The sequence below is a fragment of the Ceratotherium simum genome, chromosome 40, assembly GCF_057802395.1.
Source record: "Ceratotherium simum simum isolate JZ-2026a chromosome 40, ASM5780239v1, whole genome shotgun sequence".
NCBI lineage: Eukaryota > Metazoa > Chordata > Mammalia > Perissodactyla > Rhinocerotidae > Ceratotherium > Ceratotherium simum.
Window position 1 is genome coordinate 7,625,933 of NC_141939.1, and position 22,143 is coordinate 7,648,075.

General features: G+C 48.3%; 1 protein-coding gene across 1 annotated transcript in view; it reads left to right on the forward strand.

Annotated features, from left to right (window-relative positions):
* Nucleotides 1-1,732: 1,732 nt before the first annotated feature.
* Nucleotides 1,733-22,143, forward strand: part of NPAS2 (neuronal PAS domain protein 2) — a 160,161-nt gene continuing 139,750 nt past the window's right edge. The window contains exon 1 of the mRNA XM_087426230.1: nucleotides 1,733-1,964. The gene's annotated coding sequence lies outside the window, so the exon portion shown is untranslated. The remainder of the gene's footprint in view (nucleotides 1,965-22,143) is intronic.

Genomic DNA, 22,143 nt, shown 5'->3' on the forward strand with positions numbered 1-22,143 from the left:
AGCTCTGTGTGAGCGTTTTGATCTAATTGACGGTGTGGGGTTGCATGCCCAAATAAGGCGCTGTTGGTCGGGTCTGCGCGGGTGAGGGCCTGTCTTGAACTTGAGCGGGGAGAGGATAAAGCAAGGGCCCTGGAACCGAGTGGGGGGCGACACCCACTCCACCGCCCCGGCTGCTGTTCAGAGGAAAGGCCCTAGGAGCTTCTTCTGGCCGCAAAACCGAGCACGATAGAAAAAGACCGGCGGGGGCGCTTTTCTTTCCGGGGCTACTTGCCGGAATGTACGAGGGACCGAGGGACATCTGAAAAAGGCTGCTGGGCGCAGAGCGCTGCGCCAGGCACTGTACCTATGTGATGTCAGAGAAGGGGTGACCTCCCAGGGTTAGAGGACCTCTCCCCTCCTTTGGGCTTCTCCCTAGGCGCCTCCACGCAATGAAAGCCGCCGCCCGAGGCGGCGGGGGGTCTGCGAGTCTAGGGGAACCCGGTCACCTTTCCGGGCCTCGGCGCATGGTCTCCCTTTTTCACCCGACTCTGTCTCAGTAACAAACCGGAGAGTATCACACAGCAGCTCCCGGCTCCCGGGGACTATTTCTGTGCATCTGCCTCTGTTCAGTGTTTGCGGGAGCCTTCGTGAAAGCCTCCCTGTTTTCTCGCGCGCGCCGCTCCAGCTTCTCCTCTGCTTGGATTCTCGCCTGTCTCCTCCCACAAAGGGGAAAAAAAAAAAAGGTCACGTATGTTTGGAAAAATATGTAGGTCAGTGGAACATTTCCTGCACCGGTGCAAAAGGAGAGGAGGGCAGCGGGGGAGGGGAGAGAGAGGCAGAGTGGAGCTCCGAGTGCGCGCTCCTGGCTACAGCCCCCTACCCCACGTGCCTCTGCCGAGGAGGGGGGCAATTAGCCGGTTCTTTTCCATCCTTGACCGATTTTCCCGACCAGCTATGTTCGCCTTGGAAGAAACACCGATTATTCCTCCCCAGCAGGCGCTGCGGTCCTCCCTGCAACAGCGCTCGCCGGCGTCTCCCCCGACCCCAGCTTCCCAACACCGCCCCCCCCGCCCCGCGCTCGCCGCCGCCGCTCATTGAGAAATCACAGTGGTCCGCGCGCAAAGGCGCGCCCTGTGCCCTGAGTCTGGCTCCGCGCGCAGACCTGCCCCGCGAGGACGGAGAGGAGGCGACGACAGTCGCGTGCTCGCCCCCCAACGCACGGGACAGCGGGGTGGCAGCGGGCTCAGCGAGGGTCTGCACCAGGCAGGAAGGAAGATTTCTTGCTACCCCAGTGACAACTTGAACAGGATCTCAGCTGGCAGCCCCGCATCCGCTTGCGTCCCCTCTCGGCCAGTTCACCTCTAAGCACAACCACCCCTCCGGCACCCGGTCCCGACCCCGCGGCCAGGCCGGACCCCGCCGCGCGTCCCTGGCAGCGCAGCAGAGGCGGAGGAGGCCTCGGGGCGCACGGGTGTCTGCGCCGCCCAGGGAAGCTGGGGGCCGGGGGTCCCTCGGCCCATACGGCGCGCGGGGTGCATGTCCCGGGCTGGGTCGGGGCCAGGGCCCGGCGTGCGGCCAGGAGAGACCCGGCCAGCGGCGGCCGCGGGAGCGGAGGGAAGGAGGAGGAGGAGGAGGACAGGGAGGAGGAGGGAGGAGGAGGGAGAGGGGAGGGGGAGGAGGAAGAGGCGGCGGCGGCTCTCCCCGCCGGCTCTGCGTGCGGAAGAGTTTGCCGCGCGAGCAGCCGGCCTCCCGCAGGAGCCGAGGGACCGGCGCGGCGGCGGCCCGAGAGCGGCGGCCGCGTAGCTCGGAGACCCGCAGCCGCGGCGGCGGCGGCGGCGGCGACAGCGAGAGCAGCGCCTCCCGCCGCCGCCCAGGAGGAGCTCGCCGCGCCCGCTCGCCGCCTCGGCTCCCAGCGGCGGCGGGAGGCGCGTCTCCCCGGCCCAGTCCGCGCCCGGCCCCGCGGGGCCGCCCCGGCCCACTCCGAGGTAAGGGGCCGCGTCCGGTGACGCGGGGGGCCCGGGGTGGGAGTACGTGCGCGCGAGGTCCGGGACTCGGTCACCTGCTCGCCGGCGCAGCGGACGCGGGGGCCCGCGAGGGGCGCTCGGGCTCGGGGCTGCGCGGCGCGGGGTCGGGGGCGCAGGGTGGTGCGTCTCCGCCCCCACCCCCAGGTCCCGCCGCCCGGGACGTCGCGTCCTGCAGGACTGCAACAGTGGCCGGGCTGGTGGGCTCCTTGTGCGTCTAGCCATGGGAGGCAGAGGACGAGGCACCCCGAACCTCAGGATCTGGGGGTGCTCAGAGGGTACCATCGGCGTGGATGGAGGCCGTGCCCGGGTAGCAGCCTTGAAGGTTGCCCATTGGCCTCCTTGAGTCCCATCTCGCGCCCCTCGAAGCGTGAGGAGCCGGGGACCCCCGGGTAGTGCGGCGTGCGCCTCCGGGCTCGCCGTTTCCCCGGGTCCCTGGGTCGGAATTGGTTCCGGGCCGGATTGGGTGCCGAGTCTGCCCCCTGGACGCTTAGAGAGCGCGTAGCCTGGCTCTTCGCGTCGCCTTGCCGCCCGCAGCTCCCCAGGTTGGATGCCAGCGTGTTGTGTTGTTGGGAAGTGTGCCCCCCACCCCGAGCGGAGGAGGAGGCGCACCTTTGACCTTTCTATAGAGCCGCGCAGGATCGGTAACCAGGGGCAGGGACGGGTACCAAGGGGCTAAATGAAAAACCAACCCCGCTCCTCTCCCTGCTACTCCTTAACTGCTCAAGGTAAGAAAGTTTGTTTTCAGCCCTGTGATTCATAAATAATTAGTAACCAGTTTTGTTGATTAAGCAAGATGGAAATCTTAAAAATACACACGCACTTCCAGAAAGGCTAAAAGCTCTCAAGGTTGTATCCAGGAGGCTTTAGTTCGGAAATTTAAAAACCCTGGAGTTCAACAGGTGTTCAGAAAGGGTCCAAGAGGGGAGAGCTCTGCGTATTTCGTCTTAAGTACCTACTGCTTTGGTGTCCAGCCCCAAATTCATTAAATTGGTTGGGTTTTTTCTTTACAGGTAAAGTATTGAGTAGTTAATAAATTAACTTAATTAGCAGAGAGGAACTGGTCATTCTTGATCATTTAGAAACCTTCTCTTCCTTAATAGCAGGGTATTCCCGGTTTGAACTTCGCAGATGATTAGCTCTAAAGCAGTTGCTGGCGAGGATCAGCTCTGTCTACGCCTGTGTCTATCTCACGCTAACTTAGTCCCCACCAGTGAAGTGACCGACTAATTATGGCTTTCCTTGAAACAGAGCTGCCCTCCTTGGGAGGCATCAGTTCAAAATTCAAGGGCAAGTACCAGCTCTATCTTTCTGCCACTAAGATTTCCTTAGAGGAAGAATTTGCCGAAAATAACCCCAGAATGTATTTAAAAATAGCCCCCAAATAAATGTAATGTTAAAAAGGGTTATTCTGACTTGGGCCACTATTTTGCAAAAGCAAAAAATCTGTCATTACACAGCTAAACCAGGACCCACAGAAGCACTGGCGTTTCTCAGCAGTCTGCTTAAAGATTTAGTTAAAAATAAAGTGTGCAACATAAAGACATTCAATAATTGTCTTCCATCTCACCGAGTGATGTGGAATGTGGCTTAGAAGAATTGTAAATGTGTTGCTTTTAGCCGTTTTCTTCTTGGAAATCGATGCCTCTATTTATTTGCTGATCTGTCCCACTGTGCGCAAATGTAGAATCAGTTTTATTTGCACTGCTCCCCAGAGTGACTCCTGTGGAGGCAAGAGAAGGGAATACATTCTAGAGCAAATATGTTATTAATGAAATGTTACCCCCCAAAGAGTTAAACATGCTGAGAAAAGAACCAAGTGAGGCTTTACTAGTGTGATGAAAAAAATTCCCTGATAATGATACGCGAGTGTTCAGATGGTCACTAAAGAATTCATCTTTATGTAGAAAATAGCAGTTGTTTTTAAGCTCATTTGATTCTTTTAAGAGTCTGAGCCCTTTATACTGTTTCTGGCTGTTTAATAATGAAAATGATAAAAATAATGAAAATGGTAGAAAGTGACCCATATCATCTGATGTGTGTCGTTATTAAGTTGAATTCATCTTATTTTTTTGAACCATCTTTCTTAACTCTTGGTAATCTTTGTAGCTGGCTCTTAACACTGCCACTTGTTTTTAGGTTACAAATTCAAAATTAATGATTTTTTCAGGTTAAAGTAATAATGCATGCATATACGTTTGCTATCACCATCTTTACATGTTAATTTTTTCAGTGTCTTTTGAACCTTAAGAATCCAAAGGGCTAGGTCCTTTTTCTTAATTTTTATAACAAGTATGTATTTTGTTCTTTACATATAAAGTCAGTTTTTCCATTGTGATCAGGACACTGATTGTCCCATGCTGATCCCATGCACAAGGCGACATCTCTTTCCCAAGAGAGGTCAGATTTCGAGGTGTTGAAAATAGCCCAGTGACTCAGTATTCTTGGCTGCTTTACACCAATGGTTTAATTGGCTGCATCATAGAAGCATCTAATTGAGTTTCACATTTAAATAATGGAAATGATGCTTGATGCATTATTTGCTTACAGAAACGTTTGATTAGCATGTTCCTGATCTTCATTCTATTTGTAGCAAAGAGCAGGTCAGGGACTGCCACGTTCATATTCCCCACAGCATCTCATCCCTGTGAGGCCTTGTTCATACTAGATGCTCAACAAATAGGTGTAGGAAATGAGCTGAATTGTCAATGATAGTTATTCAAAGCTTAGAAATTTCTGAACGCTCATGGGGTAACTTAACTATGAGTAATTTCAATTTAAAGATTTTATTTATTTATTTTTTTTCCCCAAAGCCCCAGTAGATAGTTGTATGTCATAGTTGCACATCCTTCTAGTTGCTGTATGTGGGACGCGGCCTCAGCATGGCCAGAGAAGCGGTGCGTCGGTGCGCGCCCGGGATCCGAACCCAGGCCACCAGCAGTGGAGCGCACGCACTTAACCACTAAGCCACGGGGCCAGCCCCAAGTAATTTCAATTTAAATCTGATGATAATTAATCGTACCTTAGAGCACTAAATAAACACTTATTCAATGTGAACGTATGTTTAAAAGGGGAATTTTTTAAATGCGGTGTTTAGCTAAGGCACTCCTGTTTCTCACTGAATTCTTTGAGATTGGGGAGCACTTGGCATTTTAAGTGAAGTAATCTCTTAGGCAAAGTTCCCCCCCCCCCCGCCCCCAGATCACTTGAACTTCTGCAGGTCATAAAACAATGTGTGGTTTCCATTTGATGATTCAGAATAGAAATGAGCGAGTTTGTCTTACAGTGGTGTGAAACAACAGTACATTAAAGAAGGTGGAAGTTGCTGAACATGGTTTCGCAAACTCTCCGGTGCGCATGATTGCCTGGAGACCTTGTTAAAGGCAGGTGCTGACTCAGCAGGTCTGGGTTGCTACCTGAGATTCTGCATCTCCTACAAGCTCCCAGGTGCTCCTGATGCTGTGACATACTAGCAAGGTTCTGGAATATGCTTAATTCAGTTCAGCATATGTCTACTGAGCATCTACTAGGTAGTAGGCCTAGGTGATAGAAAAGTAAAGAGCATGGGTCCTCCTGCCCTCAAGGAACTGACAAGATGAGGAAGAGAGAGAGATTCTTTCTAGACTGAAAATGAGGTCCTGGGATGCCACTCTGCAGGGTGGTGGCCAGAGAGGGGCCCAGGAAGGTGGATTTTCTGGTAGGGCTCCCATGTTGCTGACCTGGACCTCTAGTCTTCTTTGAATGGAAACCTTTGTGACTTGTCAGGAAATAAAATGCAGATATTGAAATCAGACAGACCTGGGGTAGCCTCCCTGCTCAGCTGCTGTGTGACTTGGAGTAACTTTTTTAACCTCTCTGAGCCTCAGTGTCCTGGTCAGAAAAATAGTGGGAATAATGCTTACCTTATCAAGTTGGTAGGTTTACCATAAAGGACACGTGGTCGGCATAACAAAAGTGGTTGCTTTTATTACTGCTGATGGGACAGCGGGGGCCGGTAGGCAAGGAGGAAGAAGAGGCTCCTAAAATATTTTTTCGTGTAGTTCACCAATCAGAGATTCAATTTGGTTAACCAACAAACCCAAGGCTGGCAGTAGAGAACGGGGCTAGGGCTGGAGGGCCGGCAGTTGTGGAAGTCAGTCAGATGTAGGACAGAATTATTGGAAATGTGCACATCTCCACTCCTCTCCTGCAATGTCCTGGCTTCTAATTAGCCTTGGTGATGCCTTTTAGCAATATATTTACCTGAGGCTGTTCCTGGTACCTCCCCTGTAGGTTCTGTGGATCAAGACCGACTGGGGTTTGTGGCAGTCAGGCACTCCTTAAAAATATGGTTCAGAGGGAAGGGAAAGTGCCTCTCCTCTTTGAGGGGCATTGGTGCATTCCCTGGCAGGGCACTTTTAAGGAGTAAAGCCATCAATCAGTCCTTTTCAGTTCAGTATGAGTTACCTGAAATCAGTGCAGGGTGGGTCAGAATTCACCAGGTGGACGTTTTATACTTTGTGCTCTGAGATGACTGCTTCCTCCTGACAGAGATGGATATTCTGAGGCAGTGGTCTCCTTCACCCTGACCTTAGGTGGGGTAATCTGGGGGGCCCTCAAAATACTTCAGCCAACATTGCTCTACTTTTATATATATATATATATATTTAGAGTTCCATATATTATTTGCAAAGGAGATTTCTCTGCTCCAATTCAGGCTCCATGCTTCCCCCCAAATAAACCTTGACAACCAAGTTGTAAGAGAATAGCAATGGCAGTTTGATGTATGGGGGAAAGAAAAGTAGAAGAGTGATTGGAGCCAAGGCAGGCCTCCGGGGGCCAGGTAACAAGGGAGGGAAAGGGGGCAGCGAGCAGCGAGCACCCAGAATTATGGAGATCAGAGCAGTGGCAGGACCACAGGGTGGGAGGTGGGACCCAGGGACCCGACTTTGTGGACTTTGCTGAGAACCTTGGAGGATTATGTTCCCAGGTCACTGAGAATCCTCCCGGCTTCCAGTGGATGCAAGCCCACGTGAGGAAGGCAGATGACAGGGCTGAGCAGAGTGATTCTTCCAGCGTTCTGAACCAGAAATAAAGCTACACAATTTCAGGAGGGATATTTGCGTCCCTTGAAAGTCAAAATATTGAGAACTGAAGAACATTTTTTAAATTACTGTTTTTCTGTTATAAAAGTATATTTAATTTTTGGAAAATATAGAAAAGAACGAAGAAAATGAAGATTACCCACAATCTCAAGGTCTATTTCCTTTCAGTCTTTTTTCTATGCATTAAAATGTTTAAATGTTTTTTATGTTAAATTTTTAAAAATTAATATAATAAAATTAATATGATAATAACAACAATAAACAAACACATAGAGACAGATTGGATTGGTGGTTACCAGAGGGGAAGAGGGGAGGGAGGAGGGCGAAAGGGATAATTCGGCACATATGTGTGGTGATGGGTTGTAATTAGTATTTGGGTGGTGAACATGATGTAATCTACGCAGAAATAGAAGTATAATTATGTACACCTGAAATTTATACAATGTTATAAACCAATGTTACTGCATAAACAAAAAATTAAAAAAAAATTAATATAATCTTGTAAAAATTTCAAATAATCCAGAACCATTTCTAGTAAAAAGAAAAAGATCCCAGTCACCCTCTGTGGCCCACCTAGTTAGTAGTCATTCCCCCTTTTCTGCCTGACAGAAACCTGATCTTGTTCAGGAGTCTACCCTCCTCCACGTGTCTGGGTAAATCCTGATTGGCCAAGCAACCCTGGTGGGCCTGCTGTCCTTGCCAGTGATTGGCTGGGGATGAATATGTGGACCTGGTCCTGGCCAATAAAACATGAGGGCGGGTTGCTTTAAAAACAGGCAAAGGAGGGCCGGCTCCGTGGCTTAGCGGTTAAGTGCGCGCGCTCTGATGCTGGCGGCCCGGGTTCGGATCCCGGGCACGCCCCACGGCACCACTTCTCCGTCCAACCCGAGGCCGAGTCCCACATACAGCAACTAGAAGGATGTGAACCTATGACATACAGCTATCTACTGGGGCTTGGGGGGGAAAAAAATAAAAAAATAAAATCTTTAAAAAAAAAAAAAAAAAAAAAAAACAGGCAAAGGAGGAGGCCTCTCCTGGACATCGATGCCTGTAAGTGAGGCAGCCATCAGTCACCAGAGCAGGCGAGGCTGACCTGCCAAAGAATGCAAAGGTGAAGAGTGAGAGCCCCATGGTGGTCCTTGACTTTCTGAATTGCCCACTGAGGAGTCTCTGCTGTGGGACATTTGGGAGAGCCAGACTTAAAGCAGGTTGAGTAAGGTTTTTTTAGTTGTAGCCAACAGCAGGGCAACTGATGCACCCCAGAGCTCTCCTCCCTTCTCAGGAGCTGGTTACTGTTAACCGTGGGGGTGTATTCTGCTAGTCGTTTTTCGGTGCATTTACATATATACCCATGTATGTACATTTTCTTTTTAAACAGAACTCATTCTATGCATTTTATTTAGCGACTTCTTTGTGGCATGAGATTTTCTTTGGTCATTTCTTATATCTACTTCATTCTTTTTAAAGGCCACAAAGTAATATTCAGAAGTATGGCTGACACGTAATTTATTTCACCCATTTCCTATTGTTAAACATTTATTGTGCTTTGTTTCCACTTCTTTACTATTACAAACAGTGTTTGTATTAACTCTCTTATCTGTACATCTTCAGGTGCATTTCAAGGTTTCCCAGGGATTGCTGGGAGGAGATTCCTGGGTTAAGGGCACATCTGTTTGACCTATTGATAGATGCTGCCAAATCGATGACTCAACTAACTATGCCGGTGCCCCTTCCCACCCAGTGCCTAAGGTGCCTTGTCTCCATGTCTTAACCAACACCCAATATTACAGATCTCTTAAATCTTTTTTATGCATTTTCACAGGCTTGAGGTAATACCGTTTGCAGTTTTTCATTCTGGTCATTTGCCTTAACCTGAACATGAGCATTCTCCCATGTCATTAAATATTCTATGTAAATATAATTTTAATGGCTACGTAATAGTCCGTGATAACCATTTTTGGAGTGTTTCAGGGGTTTGTGAGGACACAAAAGAGAATATTTGAAATTGAGGCTCTCCATGAAAAACTAAGTAGACATAACCAACCTTGCAGTAATCTCTACAGAGTCCTGAAAACGTGTTAGGAGACACACCCCTCCAGTGATCCATTTCCAAGAAAACTGAGGGCCCGGCTTTCCAGACCCTCCTCACTCCAGTCAGATGGTGGGCTGCCCCAGGCACTTCTAAGGAGCCCTGTTGTTTCCAGAATCCATAGAGTTGACTCGGACAGTTATCCCATTCTCTGAGTATACAGGAGTCACTCACGTACTTTGTGTGCATTGCATGATGCATAGCTGAAATGTAAGTTTGCTGGAATCTTTGAAATTTTCTAATTCTGCTAGAGAAAATAGGAGAGCAGATGGAGTGGAGGAAACTTATTAAAAAAAAACCTTAATCACACTTTTTCTCCTTAATTCATAGAAGAAAATCTGTGTTTCAAGGGAAGTTCCCAGGGACAGGATAATTCCATTGTGAGTCTGGTGCCTAATCATTGGTCCTCTTTGTGGGCCTACAGGCCTTTTGGGGCAGTCTTACTAATAGTCTATTTCAGTGAAATTCAGATTTGTCTTTAGTGCTGTCTAGGAAAGTCCAATATTTCTTCCATTTCAGAACTAGATGGCTTCGATTTTCCGCTGCCCATTTTGTAAGGTTAAGGCTTATTTAGAAATAGGCAGCATCATAGCCGTACACATCGCAGTGTGAACGATCGGCCGCCTGTGGACAGAGTGAGGAAGGGGGTTAGACATTGCCTTGCAGCCGAGAAGTGTTTTTGAGGAGGTGGGTTGGAGTGAGGACAGGGAGGAGCCATGTGGCTGCTGCATTGATCCAACAAATCGCTTACTTGCAACATCCACGCTTTGATTTGTGTTGTCAATGAAGGACGTGGCCTACGGTGTCATCATAGGTACTGCATCAGATGCCTGTTTCCCTGGACATCTTGATCTAATAAAACTATGAGGAAACCTTGAAAACCCCCGCTTTGGTGTGTGTTTGTGGTGAGGGTGGGGGCAGACGTATGTGGAATGTGGCCAAGAATGGTGGCCGCGTAGCCTGGGATGTCAGTTCCCCTAAACACCCAGGGCAGAGATCACTCTGACCGCGCCACGGCTCTCTCGATGCTCAGGGAGGGTTTTATTTTTACGGTCTCTCCTCCCTTCCCCTTCACAGCGACTGTCAGAGAGAGAGATTCATTCACAGCAAGTTTGCATGGCAATTGTGCAGAAGTTTTATGATCTCTCAAGTTAGAGAACTTGTTTCTGTTTCCAATCATATGTAGCCCTTGGCTGATCATAGTCTCTTGGATTTATGACTCAGGACAGACTGATTTCATTTGAGGTAAGAGAGCTCCTTATGTTTGAGCTGCTTCTGGAACCTTCCCACAGCATTTCCACCCTTGGCCTCTTTCTTTCAGGCAGTGAAAGGTGGTGAGGTGGTGAGGTGGCCTCGTTCCACCTGGTCCTGGGGGCCTGGAAGCACTTGTCACCTGCACACTCCCTCTTCTGGAATCTATAACTCCCACACCAGGTTTACCCACAGGAGGTGGCAGCTCAGGAAAAAACCTCCACCCTTTGATCATCTTTCTTTCATTTGATCTAGAAAGGCCCTGCTTTTGGAGATTGTGTCCAGGGGGACGCACAGGACCCCTCAATTTAGAGTTCAAGGTGGCCTTGATGAAAACAGACCTCTTCCCTGCATTACACCTCTCATTCTTGCCTTCTCCACTGTCTCAGATTTGCAGCTGCTAACTCGTTTGCACCTTCTTTGCTGTCGTTCACCCTCCACGAGCTCTTAGCTCCCAGAGCCCTGAGTCCTTCACTGGCTGTCGAGAGAGCGGTGGGATGCTTCCCGGCAGGGCTGCAGCCGCCCCCCAGTCTTGGACACCGCCACCAGAATCACTGCCCTTGTCAACACGTGTGCATGTCATTCTCATGACCAAGCCTGGCCTCCGGCTGGGTCTGCGAGCCCCTCGGTACCGCCGTACCTCCTGCAGGGTAGGCATGAAGACGTTCAAAGCGTTCCGTGGAAGGACTGAGAGAAGAACCCGTACCAGCTCCTGACTGCCAAGCAGCAGACGTGACCCACTCCACAGTGTCTAAGGAAATGCGACAGCACCCTGCTTCCTCCACAGGGGCCTCTGAGCAAGTGGGGTCTGCCTTCCCCCCGGTGCAGCTCCTCAGACGTCCTTGTCCCCGGATTTCTTTACAACCTGCTCCAAGGTCTTACCTGGGAGGTTTTCCTGGCTGTGTCTGCCCTCTCAGTTGTGCACTCCTCCTCAGCCAGGGCCTGCAGCGGTGGCTGCACAGCTCCAGGGGTGCCATTGCCTGTGCTCTGAGAAACAGCCGTGTCTTGGCAGCGAGGTGGCTGGTTCCAGTTGGTGCCACGTTTATCTGGCCCGTGCTGTTTGGTGTGTATGGAGTCACACGATGGGAGCTGTCTTTACTCTCCCCACTGCTCGGTGGGCTGCTTCTCTCTGTGATCTCCGCGTGCCTGGACTGGGGCATTCTCTAAGCACACAAGAAAGTTGCAGCTAAACAGCTTCAGGGACCTGGATTGGCCCCTCACTGGCAAAGACCTGGGAAATAGTTGGGGTGCCTAATGGAGGAGACATCGTGCTTAAATTGAAAAAAAACAGTTCCTTTTGTGTTTCCAGTTTCTGTGAAGTTGTGCTGTATTTGCACGAGTTAGCTGTCCAAAGCAGTCAGCTCTCTCACCTCTGCTTTATGTGCAGAATCTCGTGTTTCCATCTCGCCATGTGTCTGAGTACGCATCTCTGTTAAGCAGCCGAGTCTCATCCCTGAGTCTGTGCTTCTCAGGGTGTGTCGTTAGGATGAACCTACTTGAGGCTCTGTTTGTGTTTTTCACCAGCTTGGATTTGACAGCTCTTGTATATGTCGCACCCTGTTTATATGAGATACTTATGAAAACACTCAGCCTTGCCCTCGGGTGTGGCAGCATTGACCTGTGACCTGATTTTAAATCACAGCATGTGAGTGGCCATCACCTGTGTGGGTCAGCAACATTTTTTTTTTTTATAATTTTTATTTATTTATTTTTCCCCCAAAGCCCCAGTAGATAGTTGTATGTCATAGCTGCACATCATTCTAGTTGCTGTATGTGGGACGCGGCCTCAGCATGGCCAGAGAAGCAGTGCCTTGGTGCGCGCCCGGGATCCGAACCCGGGCCGCCAGCAGCGGAGCACGTGCACCCAACCGCTAAGCCACGGGGCCGGCCCAGCAACATTTTTAAATGGTTTAATGAAGACAGCTTGTGGCCTGTAGCAAAAAGCCTTGGCACCCTGACGTGGTCACTATAGCCAAGTGATCTTGGCAATTCACATACACCCCAAAACTCAGTCTCCTCATCTATAAAAGGGAGGTGTTAATATTGAAGGATGAAAATCCAGAGGAGAGAAAAGAGTTCCATGGAAATGAAAAGTAGTAGTATCCTTCTTCTTACTCGCCACCATGACCATTTCATCCCTCAGACTCCCCCCATACCCAGCTGGGTAAATGCCAGCCTCAAGGTGATTTCTTTTTGTTTTTTTCAGACAGGGTATGTGCTAGCAATTGAAAACACAATATATGCCAGTGTTCTCTTGAAAGCTAACATCATGGCAAAAAGTGAAATACTTAAACTATGGAAGCCAAACACTTAAAACATCTTGGCAGTTCCTTGGGGTTGCAATTTGCTTTCGAAAGCTTTTGCCATTTTTAAGAACAAAGTAGCCCGATAACCCTTTGTGTCTAAAATTCAATCCAAATCAGATAAACTCCATGTATTCCCATGGATTCTGAGATTTTATAGGGCATTTTGCCATGATAAATGTGACATGCTATTTCTTGTGACCTTTTGTTTTTTTCTAAAGAGAGTTGGCCTGAGGAATGGGGGCTCAGCTCTGACCACTCTGGAAGGATCCTGTTCCTTTCCTCCTGTGTGAGAATTCCCTAAAGAGCCAGGATCACCTCATTTTCAATGGAACCAGTAGTTTAGTCTCTGAATTGGACGCACACACCAGTTCTAGTTAATAAGTTGGTGTTGAGATGGAAGGAAAGGGCCTACAATGGACTGAATGTTTGTGTCCCCCCCAAAATTCATGTATTGAAATCCTAATGCCCAGTGTGATGGTATTTGGAAGTGGGGCCTTTGGGAGATGATTAGGTCATGAGTGTGGAGCCCTCATGGATGAGATTAGTGCCCTTATAAGAAGATGCCGGAGAGCTAGCTAGCTCTCTTTCCACCATGTGAGGACACAGCGATAAGGCCCCCATCTGCAACCAGGAAGAGGATCCTCACCAGAACCGACCATGCTGGCACTCTGATCTCGGACTTCCAGCCTCCAGAACAGTGAGAAATAAATTTTGTTGTTTAAGCCACTCAGTCTCTGGTAATTTGTTGTAGCAACTCGAATGGACTAAGACAGGACCTCAGTGACCATCTGGGACAACATGGCTCATGTTTTCTAGATGAAAATTAGAGGTTCGGAAAGCAAAGGGGCCTTTCCCTGCTCCCGGAGCTCACGGGTCGCACAGCCAGGCGGGCCTGCTGACCCCTTCCAGGAGGTTCGCTGCTTCCCTTTCTCTGCTGAGACCTGAGGATGTTGCTTCTCAGGCTGAAATCCAGCCGGTCTGCCAGAATGAGGCTGGGAGGAAATGCTGCAGTTTGAACAGCCAGCTTCTCCCCGGATTGTCTTATCTCTCTGTGAGCGCTGCACAAACTGCTCTCCAGCGTGAGTACAATAAGATAAGGAAGTCAGAGTGCTGGGGCGGTGGGAACAGGGAGAAACAAGCACAAGGCTGGACACAGACTGTTCACTTTCACTTCTGGAACCCACTCACTCTCGTAGGCGCTGGCATCTGACTTCCTTCCAGAGAAGCAGATAAAAGCACAGAACTCACTCATGTCTGTGATGAAGAATGAAATGCCTGTTTATTTCTAATGGTGCTGGTCATGCATGGGGGGCAGGGGCGACGGGAAGACTTTCTCATCTGCATGCTTTTTATCCTGTAACTTTGTCACTGGCGCTCTCTGGGCATCTCTTTGTTATTTTTCCATAGTAAATTAGGCAAGGTCAAATATCATTAGGTCTAGGGGTCAGGGAGGGGGCTGTGCTCACCTGTCACTGTCACGCCCATTAGCTTGTCTGATTTGACAACAGTCCCTGGAGGGAAGCTCTTTTATTCCCATTTTACATACAAGACAGCAAGACTCAGAGAAGTTAAGTGACTTGCCAAAGACATTCAGAGCAGGAACTTGAATGCAGCCCTTTGAAGAGGGACCAAAAATAGACTAGCCGGTTTTTATTTACTTTTTCTGAAATGCCACTTCCAAGAAGATAGGATGTGTATAAAACTAATTAAGCATCTGAAACATGACTTCCTCCGCTGAAGCGGCTTTCTAGAGTGTGAGGTTATTGTGCGGGTTGGGTTTGTGCTAGGGCAGAAAACGACTCCAATTTGGGGTCAGTGTTCAGGCCAGCCCTCAGGAGGAGGAGGCTGCATGTGAAAAGGCACAAAAGAGGAAAGCCAGCAAGGAAAACTTTTTTAGGACAAAATCATTATTCTTTTCCTTGCCATCTTGTAGCAGCTAATCTGCTTTTCGAAATTGTTTCTTTTGCTGTAATAAGCGCTGTTAAATCAGGACAGGCCTTCCATCTCTCCTCATTGCCTCCGGAGTTAGGGACATCTTTCTTTAGCTGAGCGCAACGGAGAAGTCCGCCCAGAAAGTAGGGGCCACCTAGGACCACGTTTGCGAAACATCTTTTTACCTGAGTCTCATCGGCCCTGGCGCTAGAAAACCAGCAGCTGACTTATCTATGGCGAAGCCTCCTAGAAGTCCTCCAGGGTTCACGCAGTGCATCCCCCAACCCCTTCCCCCCTATATACACGTGCGTGAACCTCAGTGCTCAGTGTTTGTTAAGGAAAATAAATGCAGGCAAGGAATTAAAGACTTTTGAGTAACAGGCTTCTCCAAGACGTTGCTCCTCTGTTTGACTCCTGGGGAGGTGTCTACAAAGCGGTCCACTTGACTTATGAAGGCCAGTTCAGAAAACCCCGAGCCTGACTCCCTCCTCCAGCTTTGGGGGCCGTGGGCAGAGGTGCTGGGCTCTTCTTGTGGGTGGAGCGCTGAGGAGCCAGGTAGATCCATTCTGTCTTTGTCAGTTTTCCTGCTCCCACCATTTATGGAGACAGAAGCAAAACCCCAAAATAAACATCAAGAAGATAATTTGGTCTGACCTGTGATTGGCAGACATAGGCACGCACAAAATCAAATTTGTTCCTGCCACTTTGCTCAGATTTGTAGCACACCCACGTGAGCCATCCAGCACCTTCTCAGCATGTGTATTACTGTGCCCCAAGGAATTTCTATTTTTTCCCCCAGAATCCTTTAATAACATCTATTTGAATTATTCTGGACTGTATATTGTTGCAGAGAGTTCTAAAACAAACTGATTTAGGAAGGTTTTTCAGCTATGGTGAGTTAAACCTGTGCCTTGGACAGTGATGATAGGGAGTGGTGGGGCCAGGGTTACCTGTTGTGGAGGCCAACTGTGAATGAATGGGTCAGGAGTTAATCATGATTCAAGGGGTACTGAGTTCCACTTATGCAAGGGGGAGGCTATACCAGCTAAATTCCCTTCTTCCTCGGTTCAGTACACAAAGAATTTTTGGCATCTTCGTTTTAGGCTTTCCTAGTTCTTTGGTGTTACATTTTGCTCCTATCGTGAAGGCGAGTCCCCAGGCCACAAGGGTAGTGTCCAGGGAAAGAGGTCTACGGGGTTTGGGAGGAATGGTCCTCCCCAGCTTTCCCAGATGGGAAAAATTTTGGTTGTAAATATGAAAGGGCTTTGGAAAGAACATGGGATGAGGTCTGTAAACTGAAATGTGGTGCTTCTCTTAGTTCTGGGGCAGATTTCTCGGGATCCAGAATTAAAACCAAGAATACCTCGGAGCCCTTGAGTGTAGCTTAACTGGTGGAGCACTTGCATTGCTGTTTCCTGTAAATTATGATGCTCCCGGCCACCTGAGTCACTCAGCAGTGAGTCCCCATCCTTCCAGAATTTATTGACATTCTAGGGCAAGCCTAGTGTTCTAAGGAGATTTTTTTTCCAGCCAAAGTAGAAGCCTGAATTCACTTGAATTTAGGCAGAATAGATAATTCATTCAGATAACTTGAGGCCCATAATGCATCTATTTTATATTCTGTCTAAAAGCTAGCTTGTAAAATACCATATTTATCCCACTATCCTATTCTCTTTTTTATACCTAACCACGGATTACCATTTTTTGAGACAAACAGTTTACATTTTACTTTTGCAACTTCATCTTTCAGTAACTATCAAGAAACTTCTGGGAAATATTTGGGGTTAGCTTCCAGTCTGGTTGAAAATAAACTGAATTTTCTTCAAATTGGTCTTTTTCTCCTCTTCAAGCTAATATGAAGAAAAATTGGGCATGTGTAGAGAGGAGACGATAGGGAAGAGGGACACTGCTGTCCTCGACTTTGATTTTTGTGGCAGAGCCTCCTGCAGGCGCATGTCCTCCAAAGAGGACAGTCAGGGGCCGATAGAGCTGGAAGAGACCTTAGAGGGCAGGCCACCAGAACCTTCACTTTACAGAAGGGGAGACTGAGCCTGGGGCTCAGCAATGGCAGAGCCCAGCATGGAAACAGGTCTTCAGCCTCCCATCATGAGGCCATTGTCTGCCCTTTCTTCTCTTCATCGCCCCCTTTCTTGCCCTACCTGTCTTTCAGCAGAAGTGTTGGTCGTTTTAGAAACAGGAACAGGGGGCCGGCCCTGTGGCTTAGCGGTTAAGTGCACGCGCTCTGCTGCTGGCGGCCCGGGTTCGGGTCCCAGGCGCACACCGACCCACCGCTTCTCCGGCCATGCTGAGGCCGCGTCCCACATACAGCAACTAGAAGGATGTGCAGCTATGACATACAACTATCTACTGGGGCTTTGGGGGGAAAAAATAAATAAAGAAAATCTTTAAAAAAAAAAAAAGAAACAGGAACAGGGTTGTAGCTGTGAAATAAAAAACAAATACTGCGTATTTTAAGTCCCCAGATTACCACCATTGGTTTAGCTTATTTTTATGATTCCTGTAAGTTGGATGGGTAACAATAAATATTTTTAATTTGCTTTTCATGATTGTATGCACTGATTTCATTTCTTTTCCTTGAAGATGAATTGGCATAGTCAGTGAGTTGAGATGGAGAGAGCAGAGGCACCGGGGCCAGGACACCCCTGGTCTAGCCCCTTTTTGCCATAGGAAAGAACTTTATTTCTCTACATCCTCTGAGAAATTGAGAACACAAGGCCCAACTTCCAAGAGGGATGTTTGCGACGATCAAATGAGATGATGAGGGTGAACACACTTTGAAATTGTTAATGCTTAGGAAGTGTAAGGGGTGCCTCTCTCCTTTGCTTTGGAGAAGTTATTTTTAAACATGCAAAAGAAAAGCTATGATTAAATTTTAGATTTACTTATTTATGTGGTCTCAGATAGATTATTTTTGTGGTCCTTCCAATTTTTTCTCCTTCCATTTCATTTTTATCAAAAATTGGCACCAGCGTGTCTAGAACCTTTGTTTCATATCAGTTAAGAATATCTGTGCTTGACTCTTGAAGTCCATCTTCTTCTAGAGACAATCTTTGGACAATAGTTAAAAGAGCTACTGTATGTTTAAATAACACTTTGTGCTTTTTGACGGAATTTAAGATTGATTAAAAACTGCTCATAGTTAGTAGATGCAAAGTGTTTCAAGGCAAGCTGTTCTCATCGCTAACCAGGGAGTTTATATTTTGATATTTTACACGAAAAACAAATGTTAACGATATTATTTCGTTCACCTCTCCAGCCTCCGGGCCTCTGCCCATGCTGTCACCTCTGCCTGCAACACCCTTCCTGCTCATCACTGCTGACTCCTGTTCACCCTGTTAGACTCAGCTCTAGCTTCGGAGAGCCTTCCCCAGGGGGACTGGTGTGTGTCCTCTGGGGTCCTACAAAGCTTCTTGCACGTCTTTTCATGGCAGTACCTGGATCTTACAGTTTTGAAGTTACCAGCTTCTGTGACGACCTCCCCGCTAGACTGTAGGGTCCCTGGAGCAGAGATGACATCTTCCCTTTGTCTTTCAGGAGCTGCTGTGTAGTAGACGTGCTCCATGGGTGTTTAATGAACTGAGCCGAAGGACAGGAAGCCTCTGTTTGTGTCAACAGGGACCCACTTTTAAAAAGTTACATCATTCAGTCATTTTTAGGTCCTTGAGATGTTCCATTGCGTCAAGTGCTCTTCTCAGCCAAGGGCTGATCCACGTGTGTTCACAGGCCCTGCCTCCTCAAAACCTTCTAATGCTCCCTTCTGGTGGCTGCTTCATACGCCATCACACGCCAGACAACCTTCTCTCTACAGCCTTTCTTCTTGTCTTCATCCTTCACAGCCTGAGATTCCTGAGGCTCGAGGGGTTAGAATCTGGAACCCCAGATTCGGTATCTCGGGTGAAATCACAGGTCCCGTGGTGGTGGGGCAAGGAACACTGCCCACTGTATCCATCAAAGAAGGTCACATATGCTAAGTGACAAATGACAGTCTGATTCCATTTTGGTTAAAAAAAAAATGAGGGTCGGCCCCGTGGCTTAGCGGTTGGGTGCGCGCGCTCCGCTGCTGGCGGCCCGGGTTCGGATCCCCAGCACACACGGACGCACCGCTTCTCCGGCCATGCTGAGGCCGCGTCCCACATACAGCAACTAGAAGGATGTGCAACTATGACATACAACTATCCACTGGGGCTTTGGGGGAAAAGAATGAATGAATAAATAAAATTAAAAAAAAAAAGAAAAATGAAAGGCACCATCTCTCAGTCCAACATAAGCAGGGGAGGTGGTGGAACGCAGCGCTTAGAAGGCGGGGGTGGAGGTCGGCTGCCCTGGTCCTCACCAGCCACGCAGCTGAGGGAAGTGGCTTAAACCCAGCACCTCCATGTCCTCCTCAGTGAAATAGGGGTGATGGTAGCGCCGGCTTCGTGCTGTTCTCAGGATTAACTGAGATAACATATGCAAAGCCCCTGGGATTGTGCCTGGCAGGCAGTAAGCAAGCAGTGCCTATTAGTTGTCGCTATTAAATTTTTACAGTGACCATGTATGCTCATGGCAATTATACCTATGAAAATGTTGGAGAAAGCATTAGAAGTTAGGAGAAAGAAAGCAAATATAATCCCTCTCTGCGTGGCTAGGATCTTGCTGTCGGGCTGTGTAGGGGAATGGCCAGAACCATTGACCAGTTGCTGTGCCCAGTGACTAAGGGTTGGAACATTCAATAGCCAGACAGACCCTGCAGAATTCCATCCACATACACACACACGCAGGCAGACACACACCCCCAGGTGCCGGGAAGACTGGAGTGCTATCTCCCTAGTTATGTACATGTCCAAAAGGATGAAACCCAGACCTTGGAGACATCTCTAGGTCATAAAAGCCCAGACACATGGGACTCTCTGACCCCTGAAGATACTTTATTTAGGTTCCAAAAGGTCAAGGTAAAAACCCGAGGTCCTCTCCATCCCATCTCAAAGGAGCAAAGGTTTCTCTCCTTCCCTTCTAGACAGGGAGGGAGGCAACTGCTTCTCTCCTGTACGTAAGCAGAAGAAATCCTTAGTTTTCCATCCCTCATCCCTGGGGTGTAATCTGCACTCCCGTAGAAAGTCTCCATCGGCCCCTGTCACCTTGTCCGTGAGTCAGGTATGGGGGCCGGCACTGCAGTGTCATGCTGGCTGTTGGTCTGGGTGTGAGTGTCCACAAAGAGCTCCTTTCGCTGAGCCAGCTGCCTCGTGTTTCTGCAGTGTTCACACGTCTAAAGTGCATAACTAGGCAGGGGGGGCAACGTCTCAGACCCGGCACGGTTCACAAACAGGTCCATATGACTGGGCGCTTCACTGGCCCAGAGAAACCCATGTCCCTGTCTCTGGGACGTGTGCAAGGAACGAGGAAGCCAAGTCAGCACAGCCCACAGGTACATCAGCAGGACCAGGAGGCTCCAGGCAGCCTCATCGGCGTTCCTTCTTTTAGCGGAGAAACCCTGGACATCAGTAAACAGACAGTTTTTACAAATTATAGCTGGATTCTTTGACAGAAAAGTACAGTTCTAAGGAAATGACTCTGTCCCAAGCTGTTCCTGAAAGGAGTGAAAAATGTTGGCGTCTCCTGGTGTTTCCGCTTTTGATCAGCCTCATCTGGGAATTTAATACATTTTCTGATCAAAGTCCAAAGTCTCTGCTTTGCGCGAGCTTTAATCTTTGGCTGTAAAGCCTCCGTACTATTGCACACACACATTAAAATCAGGTTACAGCCAAATAGCGATTTAGTTTTGGGGGTTGAGGGGGCTGGGTAGGGAATACTTACATAGTAAATAGATATGGGAAGGCATTTTGACAGTCTTAGGTGAAAGTTAATTCAACATAAGTTTTCAGTATGTTTGAGATATTTTATTCTATATACTGAATTTTGTTAATTGTTGAAATGGCCCTAACCCATGTTTTCTGTTATTTTTAATGTTTATGTCAAGCAAAAGAAGAAACATAACTTAAATTCAAGTGCTTTTCGAGATCCAATATTAACTTTAACCTCTTTTTTTTTTTTTTTCCTGTGAGGAAGATCAGCCCTGAGCTAACATCCGTGCCCATCTTCCTCCACGTTATATGGGACGCCTCCACAGCATGGCCTGACAAGTGGTGTGTCGGTGCACACCTGGGATCTGAACCTGTGACCCTTGGGCCACCAAAGTGGAGCACGTGCCCTTAACTGCTTGCGCCACCAGGCTGGCCCCAACTTTAACTTCTTTTTGATAAAAAATAATAATAATAATTGGGGGGCTGGCCTGGTGGTGTAGTGGTTAAGTTCACATGCTCCGCTTTGGTAGCCCAGGGTTGGCAGGTTCAGATCCTGGGTGCAGACCTACACACCATTCATCAAGCCATGCTGTGACGGGGACCCACGTACAAAGTAGAGGAAGATGGGCACAGATGTTAGCTCAGAGACAATCTTCCTCAGGCAAAAAGAGGAAGATTGGCAACAGATGTTAGCTCAGGGCCAATCGTCTTCACCAAAAAAAAAAAAAAATAGTTTCCATTTCCCTTAAGGAAGTGAATGACATTTATAAAGAAGTAGAAAGGATTCCTTTATCAAGGAAAGTGGATGAGGCTTATGATGGACTCCTGCGTAAAGGGTCCTTCTCAGAACTGCCTTTATCTCACCTACCAATGAATTGTTCAGATAGGCTGGAAAATGGGAAGATGGTATCCTGATAACCCATACCAGCACTAAGGAATTCCAGCCCCAGTGTCTTCCATCCCCCAGAGGGGAACAGAAGTGGAAGATTCAGGTGATTAGATATTCCAGAAGAGAAGCTGCTGTGGTGACACCTGGTCTGATCCGGCCTGCGACAGGTGGTAATACTCAGATAAACATGGCCTGTCAGCCTTCACTCTGCACACACAGGGCCTTGCCAACTTATTTTTCCTTCAGTACTGACCTAATTAATGCATGATGTGTGTCATTAGGTCCATATACAGTAAAGTAGTTTAACTACCCAACGTTCACGCAGCATTTACCAGGTTCCCACTGTGCCAGGTCTGTGCAGGTGCTGGGACACCAGGGGGTGGGGATGGGGAGGCTCAGGGCTCAGAGGGGCCCTCGGGCCCTTTTACCTGGGATGTTTGGAGACTCGAGGGCTCAGCTCAGTGAGTATTTTAATAATTCTCCTTAACCACATATTTCATGCTTGGAACACCAATTTTCAGAGAATTAGAAGAAATAAGTATACATAAGCTCTACTGAAAAGTTCACCTTTCTTTGCTCATTCAGTCTCCAGCAGTGCTCAGCATCTGTGATTATGAACAGTTTTCTGCATGATTCCCTGTTGGATCTACAGGGGTAGAAGATGTAGGGTACAACACTAATATGCATAGGGCCAAGGGTGCATTTTGAAAGAAATCCTTAATATTAATATATTTCCTCTTCATTTAGCTCTTATACTTGTTGAGTGTAGGGGAGCTTTCAGCTGTTCCAAT